Genomic DNA, 9,555 nt, shown 5'->3' with positions numbered 1-9,555 from the left:
ACCTAAAATATCCTCTTGCTTCAACAGGGATGAGCTTAGTGCTATTTATAAGATTCTAAATTTGATATTTGAACAGATGCACACGAAGGAAAAAAACCTCACAACCTGTCAATATCAGGGCCAGCATTTAACAAGAGCTAACAACAATGGGCAGAGAAGGGTAGGAACCTTCGAGGAAAAATGAACAAAATGAACAAATATTGTCCCATATATTTCAACTCAATAATCTAGATTCCCTCTTAAGTAAGTATTTATGAAGACCTTGGTGGAGCCCTCATTAGCTGAGCTGTTGGACATTAAAAAGGGTAATACTACCTGTTAAAGGAGAGGGCTGAATACACTTATTTGAGGGTGTGTTTCCAGCAGCCAGAGCCCTGGAATGGCTGTGGGATGCTCCCTGGGAACACTGTGGCAGAGGGAAGGAGGGAGGGAGGCTGAGCACCCTGCTGGGCCAAGTCCCTGTGCTGGTCCAGCGCCCGAGCCCTGTTCTCCGGGCACATCCCCCTGCCCCACTGCTCCTCCACGGGCTCTCTCTGCTTGCAAAGCTGTCTCCTCAAGTGCAGTACCCACCATGCCAGGATCAGTGCAAGGAACCTCTGTTCCATAGTCCTGGCTAGTAGGAAACAGCAGCACAGGCTGGATTTTTAAATAGATTTCAAGCTTCAAAGATGACTTTTCAATTTACACCTGCTTTTGTTTGACAAACTTGACTAACCACAACAAAGGCTGCTTTTTTCACTTCTTTATTTATGGGGTAGTTTCCCCAAAAAGCACTTGGGCTGTTAAATTTAAGGAATGCAACATTAAATTATATGTATTATCAGGTAACAAATCTATGCCTCAGGTGCATATTCAATCCTGTGATGTTGAAAGCCAAATAATTCCATTTCATTAGCAGAACAAAGATGAACTGTTAGCACATGACTTACAATGTTATAGAAGAGTTATAACATAAGTGCATTTTAAAATAACTTAAAATGAAGTTTACCAAGTTTTTGCTCAGTAAGTATGTTCAAGAAAGAGTTCAGAAGTAAAGAATGGTGAAAAGAAGAAAAAATGTGACATTTGATTTTGAAGATTAAGGGTAATATAACTACAGTAGTTATCACAGCTATTGTTAAGTCTCCCTTATGTTCTTCTGTTTCTAGAGTAACAGTTTATGCTGCTACATCCACCTAGGTGAAGTTTCATATTCAACTCACAGCAAACTGCTAACCTCTATAATGTTTGATCATCTCAGTTTAGATAAAATGGCTTCATCTTGTTTATACTGAATCCATGGGGGCAATGATACAGGATTAACTTCTGTCCCTCAGGAAGGTAATTCAAAAATTTCTTTTTAGGAATAGAAAAAAATCCTGATTTGCTAGGGTTTTGCCTGTTTATTTAAACTATAAAAGTGATTTGATTACTTTTGCTACTTTCTGTTAGAAATACAAATATATATACCTCTATACAAAAGTGGGAATAATTATCAGACAAAAAACTTCCCAGGAGGATTTTAAATAGAAAAAATTACAATGAATTGCATTGAAATGTGGTCAAATAATACTTTAATAGCCATTTAATATACCACAGTTAGACAAGAAAGCCACCTGTAAATCAAAAAGAGAAAAACAAAAAAGGAACTTAAAATTGAGCCATATATATTTCTCTCCTTATATAAAATTATTATATAACTTATGATACATATTATATATAAATTATACACATATATTATATTAATAGCCCTGTGGATATGCACGTATAAATGGACACAAAATATAAAATTAGAAGATAATATTAGTTGGAAATTAGAAGTAGATGATTTAAAAAAAAGCTAAGTTTAAGTAGATGATAGGAAAGTGACTGGTTGAAATAAGGACTGCTCAAGTGCACTAAAAGCAGACAAAATTTTATTGCTACTGCCATGCTCCTAGCAGGTGTAAAAATAAAAGTATCAATAAACTAAAAGACAGATGTGTTTATTAGAAATGCTAAAAGCACCATTTTAAAATTCTGCATCTAAAAGTTTTAGAAGAAATGGTTAAAACTTTCTATGTTGTTGAGTAACAAAACAACAGGAAAGTATGGGAAGATCAAAAGTAAGTAAACATGCTATCCTGTAAAAGGCTAAATAAGATGCCTTGAGTAATTATAGGCCTGCTCCCATGAGATTGATCCTAGCAAATTACGGGCTCAAATAATATCTAACTGCATTGAAGAATCCAATCAACATGGGCTTTTAGAAATGAGCTCATTTCAAAGTAATTTATTTCCTAACAAGATTTGTACTTGGGAAAGGTAACCACCAATGACCCATATTTATACAAAGCCTTTTACTTTATTTTGGTTCAATAGATATGTAACCATCCCTGCTTAGTGTGACACCCATTATACTGATTAAATAGCTGCTATCTGATGCGTCTGAAATGTAATTGGGAAAGAGGGGAGGATTTGCATTGATGCCTTACAGGAGAGAAGCTTTCCAAAGATCACCTTGCAGACACTCAGGTGTGTCACAGGTACCTGATGTTCAGTCCATCACTGAGAGACCACACTGGACAAGGCTGTCACAGATGCATTAACGTAAAGGAAAAATAAATTATCGCACTTAAAGCCTTTAGAACAGAGTTTGAAGATATCTTTACTTTCTTTGAATGGCAGGTACAGAGGATGTTAATAATCTACGGGGAAGATAGTTTGGATGAAATCTCATCCTCAAAGATGAGAATGAGAATTTAAGCTGGGGAATACAAAAAAGATGAAGAAAATTAATGAAAAATGAGAGAATTTCTAGAAGTAATTCAAAACTTTTCTTAAAGGTGAACTCCTAGATTTTAATTTACCTACTTTTTTCCATCTTTCCTGAAAAGGAAAATAGATGCAGCAAAAAGTGAAATTTCATCCATTTTCATAAGTTTACATTTTCATTTTCAGGTTTTGTTTTTTATGAAATGGAATGATACTTCAACTTTTTTAAACTTTCAGGTGAGCATTTTTTGAAAAAAAATAATAGAATTAAATGAGATTAAATGGGAAAAGATAGAAAAGACTATAGAACTCTGGCTTTAGACTCAGCTATGTAACCATACATTTATTACTCAAAGTAAGCTGATGAGTATGGCAAATCCATTATAAAAATTAGTCAAAAATTTCATAGTTTTTACATCAAATGTAAAAATTGATCTTATTAAGGATTAATTCAGCAAGCCTTAAGTTTAATTACTTACATTTACAGGCACCATTAATAATTTTGCAAGTGGACATTATTAAAATGTTCTCCTAAAGAAGAGAGGAAAATTTAATTGCAAAGAAATATACCATTCACTATGAAATAGCATTTTTTTACCACATTAATTACTTAGATAAAGTGGCAGCTTAGTGAATTTTATGTCTCAGACATATCATTACTGCAAGAGATAAATTCTTTCCTGTAACCAGTCTTCAGAAGGTGGATAAGATGCAAATTTAAAAAAAAAAAGAAATATGAAGCTATTTGTGTTTTCTTTTTTATGCATAACAAGTGTGCTAGAGTTGAAAAAACAAGTGAGAAGTTACAGGTTCCTGCATGAGTAATTTTACCTATCAATACCCATTACAAATCAAACACACAATTCTCCTGCTAGTCATTATTAGGAAAAGACAGTAAAACAGAGGGGATCATTATTTCACTGCATGTATCTGTGATTCACTGACAAGTTGAATATTATATGCAGTTCTAGCTGTGCTCTCTCAGAAAGTATTTGGGAGGATGGTGACCTGCTGAGAGAAGAGCAGGGGAGGTGTGTGTGGAACAGGCTCCACCTAACAACAACCAGGTCAGGTCCTCGGGCTGGAGAAGCGATGATTAATTGGGGTTTATGAAACTGTGTGACAGGCACTGCTGGGCAGGGAAAAGCTGGGGCCTCTTTCTTCTGCAAGACAAACAAAATTCAAAAGGAGTTCAAAACTAGGAAAAAAAAGGTTCGTGAGTGAAGGACTGCTGGGAATCCACGTCAAAGGAAGTTATGCATGTTAAATATCTCTATGGATCTGGAAGTCCATGAGAGTTAAACCAACCAAGAATTACTGAATGCAAAGAAACAGTATGCAGCTCAAGAAGCCAATAAACAAGAATAAGTAGAAGACTAGAAAAATATTTATGGGAAGAATTCATAATCATCCTTGTGTATTCAATCATTGTCATTGTAAAACAGGGAATTCCTGTTTTGACTTATATAACCATTCAAATCCTTTATGTTTGTGAAGGAGGAAAGCAACGCATAAGATTACAGATTCAAATCTAAACAGGGAAGAAACTCACTGCATAAGACCATAACATCCTTAACTCTCCATGGGCTTAATTTGCTGACTTCCAACAATTACCAAACACTGTTTTGTATGACTTCTGTGATACCTTTCCTTCCACTCAGCTTCTACTTCTGCTTGGAGTCCTTGCTCTCCCACCTCTGTTGTGAGTTAGCTGACTTCTGGTTTTGGATTCATAATATATATATTCTCCATCCAGCCTTTTTTTCTATCAGAAGCACAAAAAACCCAAAACCAAACCAACTCAACAAACCAATGAACAAAACCACCAAAAAAAAAAAAAAAAAAAAAAAATCCCCTTCAGATGAAGCTTTTTTTGATGTATGAATCACACACAAGAGCTGATTCCTAGCTTGATTCTTTGGTGTCTAATAAGCATGAGTGATTTTTTTATGTTTTGCTTAGTGTAGGTACCAATACAATTTCTTATCTCCTAGTAGTTGCCTATTTCCATGACATTTGTAGAAACCTTATTAGCATGAAGAGCTCTCTCTCTGTGTTCAACATATTCAACATATTCAAAATTACCCAACAAATTCAAAATTGTTGTGGAGAATGCCAAAACAAGTAGATAAGGAGCATGGTGCAGCAATACTTTGTCCTTAAGAAATAAAGGCTTGTATGAATTTGAAAAGATAGCAATAAATAAATCTCACTTCATTAATTTTTCCTTTTTTATTTTCTTGTATCCTTTCTGTTGTTTCACTCTAGCACAGTTTCTTTCAAATCTTCCTTTTCTTGGGGACAATCCATATATAGAGGCATATTAATTACAATATGTATTTACCAGTACAATATGTATGTAAGAGAACTCAATTTGAAAAAAAAATTACAATTAAGGATATAGAATAGAAAACTTGTTTCTTGAGTTAACTTGTTTGAAGTTCAAGTATCTAATTATATTGGCTTGCATTAAATAAATTTTCAGGAATACTGAACCAATAGTCAATGTACAAAAAATAAAAATTTAATTTTTTTTGTTGTTGTGGTAGGACTTTTGCTCAATAGAATGTGAAGGGTCTTATTCAGGAAGGAGGTATCATCACTGGTATACTGAAAATGGAGTTTAGGCAGCCTTACTATTTATTTAAACAATCACAATAAAGATATTCAGCATTTCAGAAATGTGTTGCACATCTGCTTTTCATGGGCCTCTTGAAGTAACAAAACTGCAATACTGCATCCTGCATAGGCATGGTTATTATTCCCAAATTGAACTAGGAACAGCAGATATGGCAATATTTAAGAAAAAAAGTTTCTTCTCTGTGGAGGTCAGGAAGCTCCTAAGGGCAACTGTAATTATTTCTTTAGAATAAGCAGATACAGACTCTGTAAGCTATAAAGGTTTCAAAAGTGCAGTTACAGCACTTTGTGTCAATAATCTATGGATCACAAATTGCCTGAGGGGAATGTTAACTCCATAAAGTGAGTTTTACTTTTTTGGAAAGGCATATAAATGAATTTGGCATCCTTAAAGGGCTTCTCAGGCAAAAATTCAGCTTCTTGTCTGTGCCTGGAGTAATTATGGACATAGCAATACAGCCATGCTTGGAACCAGAGGAAGAGCAGAAAAAAGATGCTGGTGATTTGTAAAATTTGCAGTAGACCTGTCAATATATTTGCTGTTTTGTATGATTTTACATATGTAGTGGTCTCATAGGACAGAAATGTTAAACTAAGAGAAGTCCATAGACTAAAAGCCTTTGTTACTTGTTTCTATTTTGCTCTGACAGAAGGGGAGCAAAGGGAAGAGGAAATAAATCCAAATCTTGGAAATAAAACTAAATCACCAGAGAAGCATTTAATATTAATTAAACTGGGCATCCTGATGAATTTCTATTTGGCTGAATATATTTTGACCTTGCCCAGACATCAGACAGATCCCACAGGCCACTAACAGGAAGGAAGGAAGGGGCTAGAGGCACAGGGTCTATTCCCGTGAGTGGCCAAATCTGTCGTGGCAGGCAGAACCTTCCTGGGCCCAGCCCAGTTTGAACAGGAAAAAGATACACGAGCCACATTTGTTTAGAAGCAAATTCCACACACTCTTGGAATGCTCAATGCCAAAATGGATGGCAGGGATCCCTGAGCCCAGGATTCATCCCAGCCAAGGTCATCCAGGGTGCAGGCTTGTTATGACACACAGCGTACACTCAGTTGTAATCCAAGCAAGGGATTAGTGCCACAGTCCACACTGTGATTAAGGACCTTATGTAAAGACCTTGCTGCTTATAAATTTACAACGTCTTAAGTATCTGGGATGAGACTCCCCATATGTTTTATTTTCAAGGTGAACTAAATTCACTGAAAAAAAATGCTCATTGTTTTCTGAAAATCATTTTAGAAGTAACTAAAAAAATATGGCTATAAAATTAAAAGCCATATCAGGAATGAAAATGAATGAGCAGTATAATTCAAATTATATTTGTACATAGGATTTCACTCCTAATGTTTTCGGACTTCATTTCTTTAGCCTAGGTTTTATGTGTTCCTACTCTATATCACAGTAGCCATTTTAAGACCCAGATAGAGAAGAAGAAATTTACTGGCTAAAAGCCAACATCAGACACTCCACCAACAGGGAGCCAAAGTAATTGTCTTCTTCTCAACATAGAAAGATTGTCAGTGGAATAAATAAAAGAAAATAAATACTACAATTATAGTTGTAGAAACTTGAGAGTCAAAATTCAGAAAGGAAAATTGTTTTCAAAAATGCTTGTTCATTTTTTTAAAAATTGCTCTCTACTGTTATCTTTATTTTAACATGAAGATAAATAAAGAGAAAAAAATTAAAAAACAGTTCTGCTGAGATAACTAAGAAAGGAAAAAATGTAAATGCTGATAAGATTTACTAAAGTCCTTGCTGCATTTCACTTTACTCCTTTCAAAACTCCTTTCTGAAAGAAAAAGGAAAAGAAACTCCTATATTTTACTATTAAGAAACTCTTATTTATAACTCTAATTTGATACAGAATGAAGAAGTAGCCAGAAATACATAATGTAATTTTCAAATAGGGATATTAATTTATTGGGCTGGACAAGTCATAGAATATAGATACTGCTAGCTCACAGGAAACTTATATAGACCAAAAAGTTAAGTACATTATTCAGAAGGTGTGTATTCTTCTATTGTCATTGAAAATAAAAAGCAAGAACACAATTATCATTCACAAGATAGTGTGTTTTGAAAATCAAATCCTCAAAGCTGTCCCTTTGGAATACCTTTAATACATATGTCCAATATGAACAATCCCTTCTCTTCTGCTCAAAATATTTTCTTTACTTGCAACTCTTTTCAGGCAATAACCATCAAAAAGATTTTAATTGTCTCTTTTCTACAGCTGGATGGATCTAGCTTTCTAACACAGCCAACTTAATGAGAGAGGAAAGCAATTAAAATTGGGATTAATGACCTTGGCCTGATCTATGTCTGGAGGGAACTGAATCACAGCAAGGTATGTGGATTGTGTTCCTCTAGACACGGTTCACATGGCTAAATAAATTCTGTTGTCATCCTCAGGACTGTCCTGGTCATTGGGACCTCATTTTTAAACAATAAAGTGCTAAGTTATCCTTTCTGTTTCCAAAACTAAGCTCTTAAGAAGAGATGGCAAACCAATGGAATTAAAGAGGATATAACAAATGTGGAAAAAAAAAAAGATTAAAAGTATGGAGGCTGGAATTCTTCATGCTGGAAAAAAGGAAAGGAGAGACATGATTGAGAGCAAGAGGAATGCACTGGAGGTCCTGGCCAGGCCTGTGTGTTCCCAGCACCTCTTGCTTCAGCTGCTGAAGGAAAAATACTGTTCTGGGCAAAGCATTCATCTCACCCAGAAGGGCATTTCTTATGATCCTACTGATTTCAGCTATGGTTGTAAGTTATCCTAAAGTATACATTTAATCAATGGAAAGATGCAGGTGTGTCAAATCTGATGAGTTTTGTAAGGTCTTTTTCTATTATACATATGTAGAAATTAAAGCAAGGCCATTTTTTATGGGTAATGTAATTAGCCATATTAAGCTCTATATACTGTCTTTGATTTTTTTCAGCTTTAAGGAAGGCTGGTGTTCCAATCAATCTCCATCCTCCTGCTACCCCTGTACAGTGTATTGCAAAGTATGCATTGGGCTGCCAGGAGTGACCAATGCGTCCTTGAGAGAAAAACCTAGCAGCTCCCAGTCCACTAAAGTGCTGAGCAGTGTGACATGGCTGTGAGGGCAGCTGGGATGGTGGGAGGTTGATGAGGAAACCTGGCTTTTGCCCTAGGCAAGCCCATCAGATATGGATTCTGCATGGGCAACTACATTGCTAAGTGGACAGGCCATGCAGTCACAGGCTGGCTAGCTTTCCTTTTTCTAGGAAATCAGAAAATTGTAAAATTTTTTAATATGTTTTGTTCTGTTTTGTAAATGTCTTTTATCATTTTGGACAATTTATTTTCTAAATATCTTCATTTTCTCCTTCGTATACTCTGGAGTTCCTACATTTAGTCAGAAAATTCTTGAGGCTGGCTGCACCAAACCAAACACTAGTTTTAAGAAAATGTTATTTCTTTGCTAGGCTGTCATGGGGAAGTACTGAGTCCCTGAGACACACATACTAGGGAAGCAGAAGGACTGCAGTATTGTACTCCTACAAATATTCCCAGTTAATGCAATTGTTTTATAACTACTAAATGCAAAGAGAGGGTTAACCTCAGGCAGAAGATGGGCAGGAGAATGGAATGGATCCAACCATAGAAGAGAAAAGACCTGAGGGTGGGAAAAAAAGGGAGACAGAGACATACATCATGCCATAGCATGCCACACTTCATGTGGCACACAAGACATTCTGTTACAGCACAAAGTCAGGGAACTCAGAAAATGAGGACAGATAGCAGACATCTGCCTTGGAAGGAAGCCAAACAGACAAGATACTGCAGCAGACAGAGACTGACTTATTTACAGCAGCAACACAGCAAATACCTATTTCCTTGAAGAGCTTGGAAGCAGGATTTGCTCAGACTTCAAACAAATCAGGCCAAAAGGCCTAGGTCTCAAAGAAAACAAAAATATGCCAACTGCTCAACAGGCTGGAGTCGTTCAGAAACTGTCCTTTGAAGGTGGAGCTGGACCAGGGCCACTTCACAGGATTGCTGTCAATATAAACTCTAAATACACAAGTTCATGGAAACAGGGGGAGTAAGTTCCCCCTTTTTTCATTTTTTTTAAGGGACATCCAAATTAAATAGTTAGAACTAATGTTTTTCTGGCTATCAAAGTGAG

The sequence above is a fragment of the Melospiza georgiana genome, chromosome 5 (assembly GCF_028018845.1).
Source record: "Melospiza georgiana isolate bMelGeo1 chromosome 5, bMelGeo1.pri, whole genome shotgun sequence".
NCBI classification, from domain to species: Eukaryota; Metazoa; Chordata; class Aves; order Passeriformes; family Passerellidae; genus Melospiza; species Melospiza georgiana.
This window is presented reverse-complemented; position numbering follows the sequence as displayed.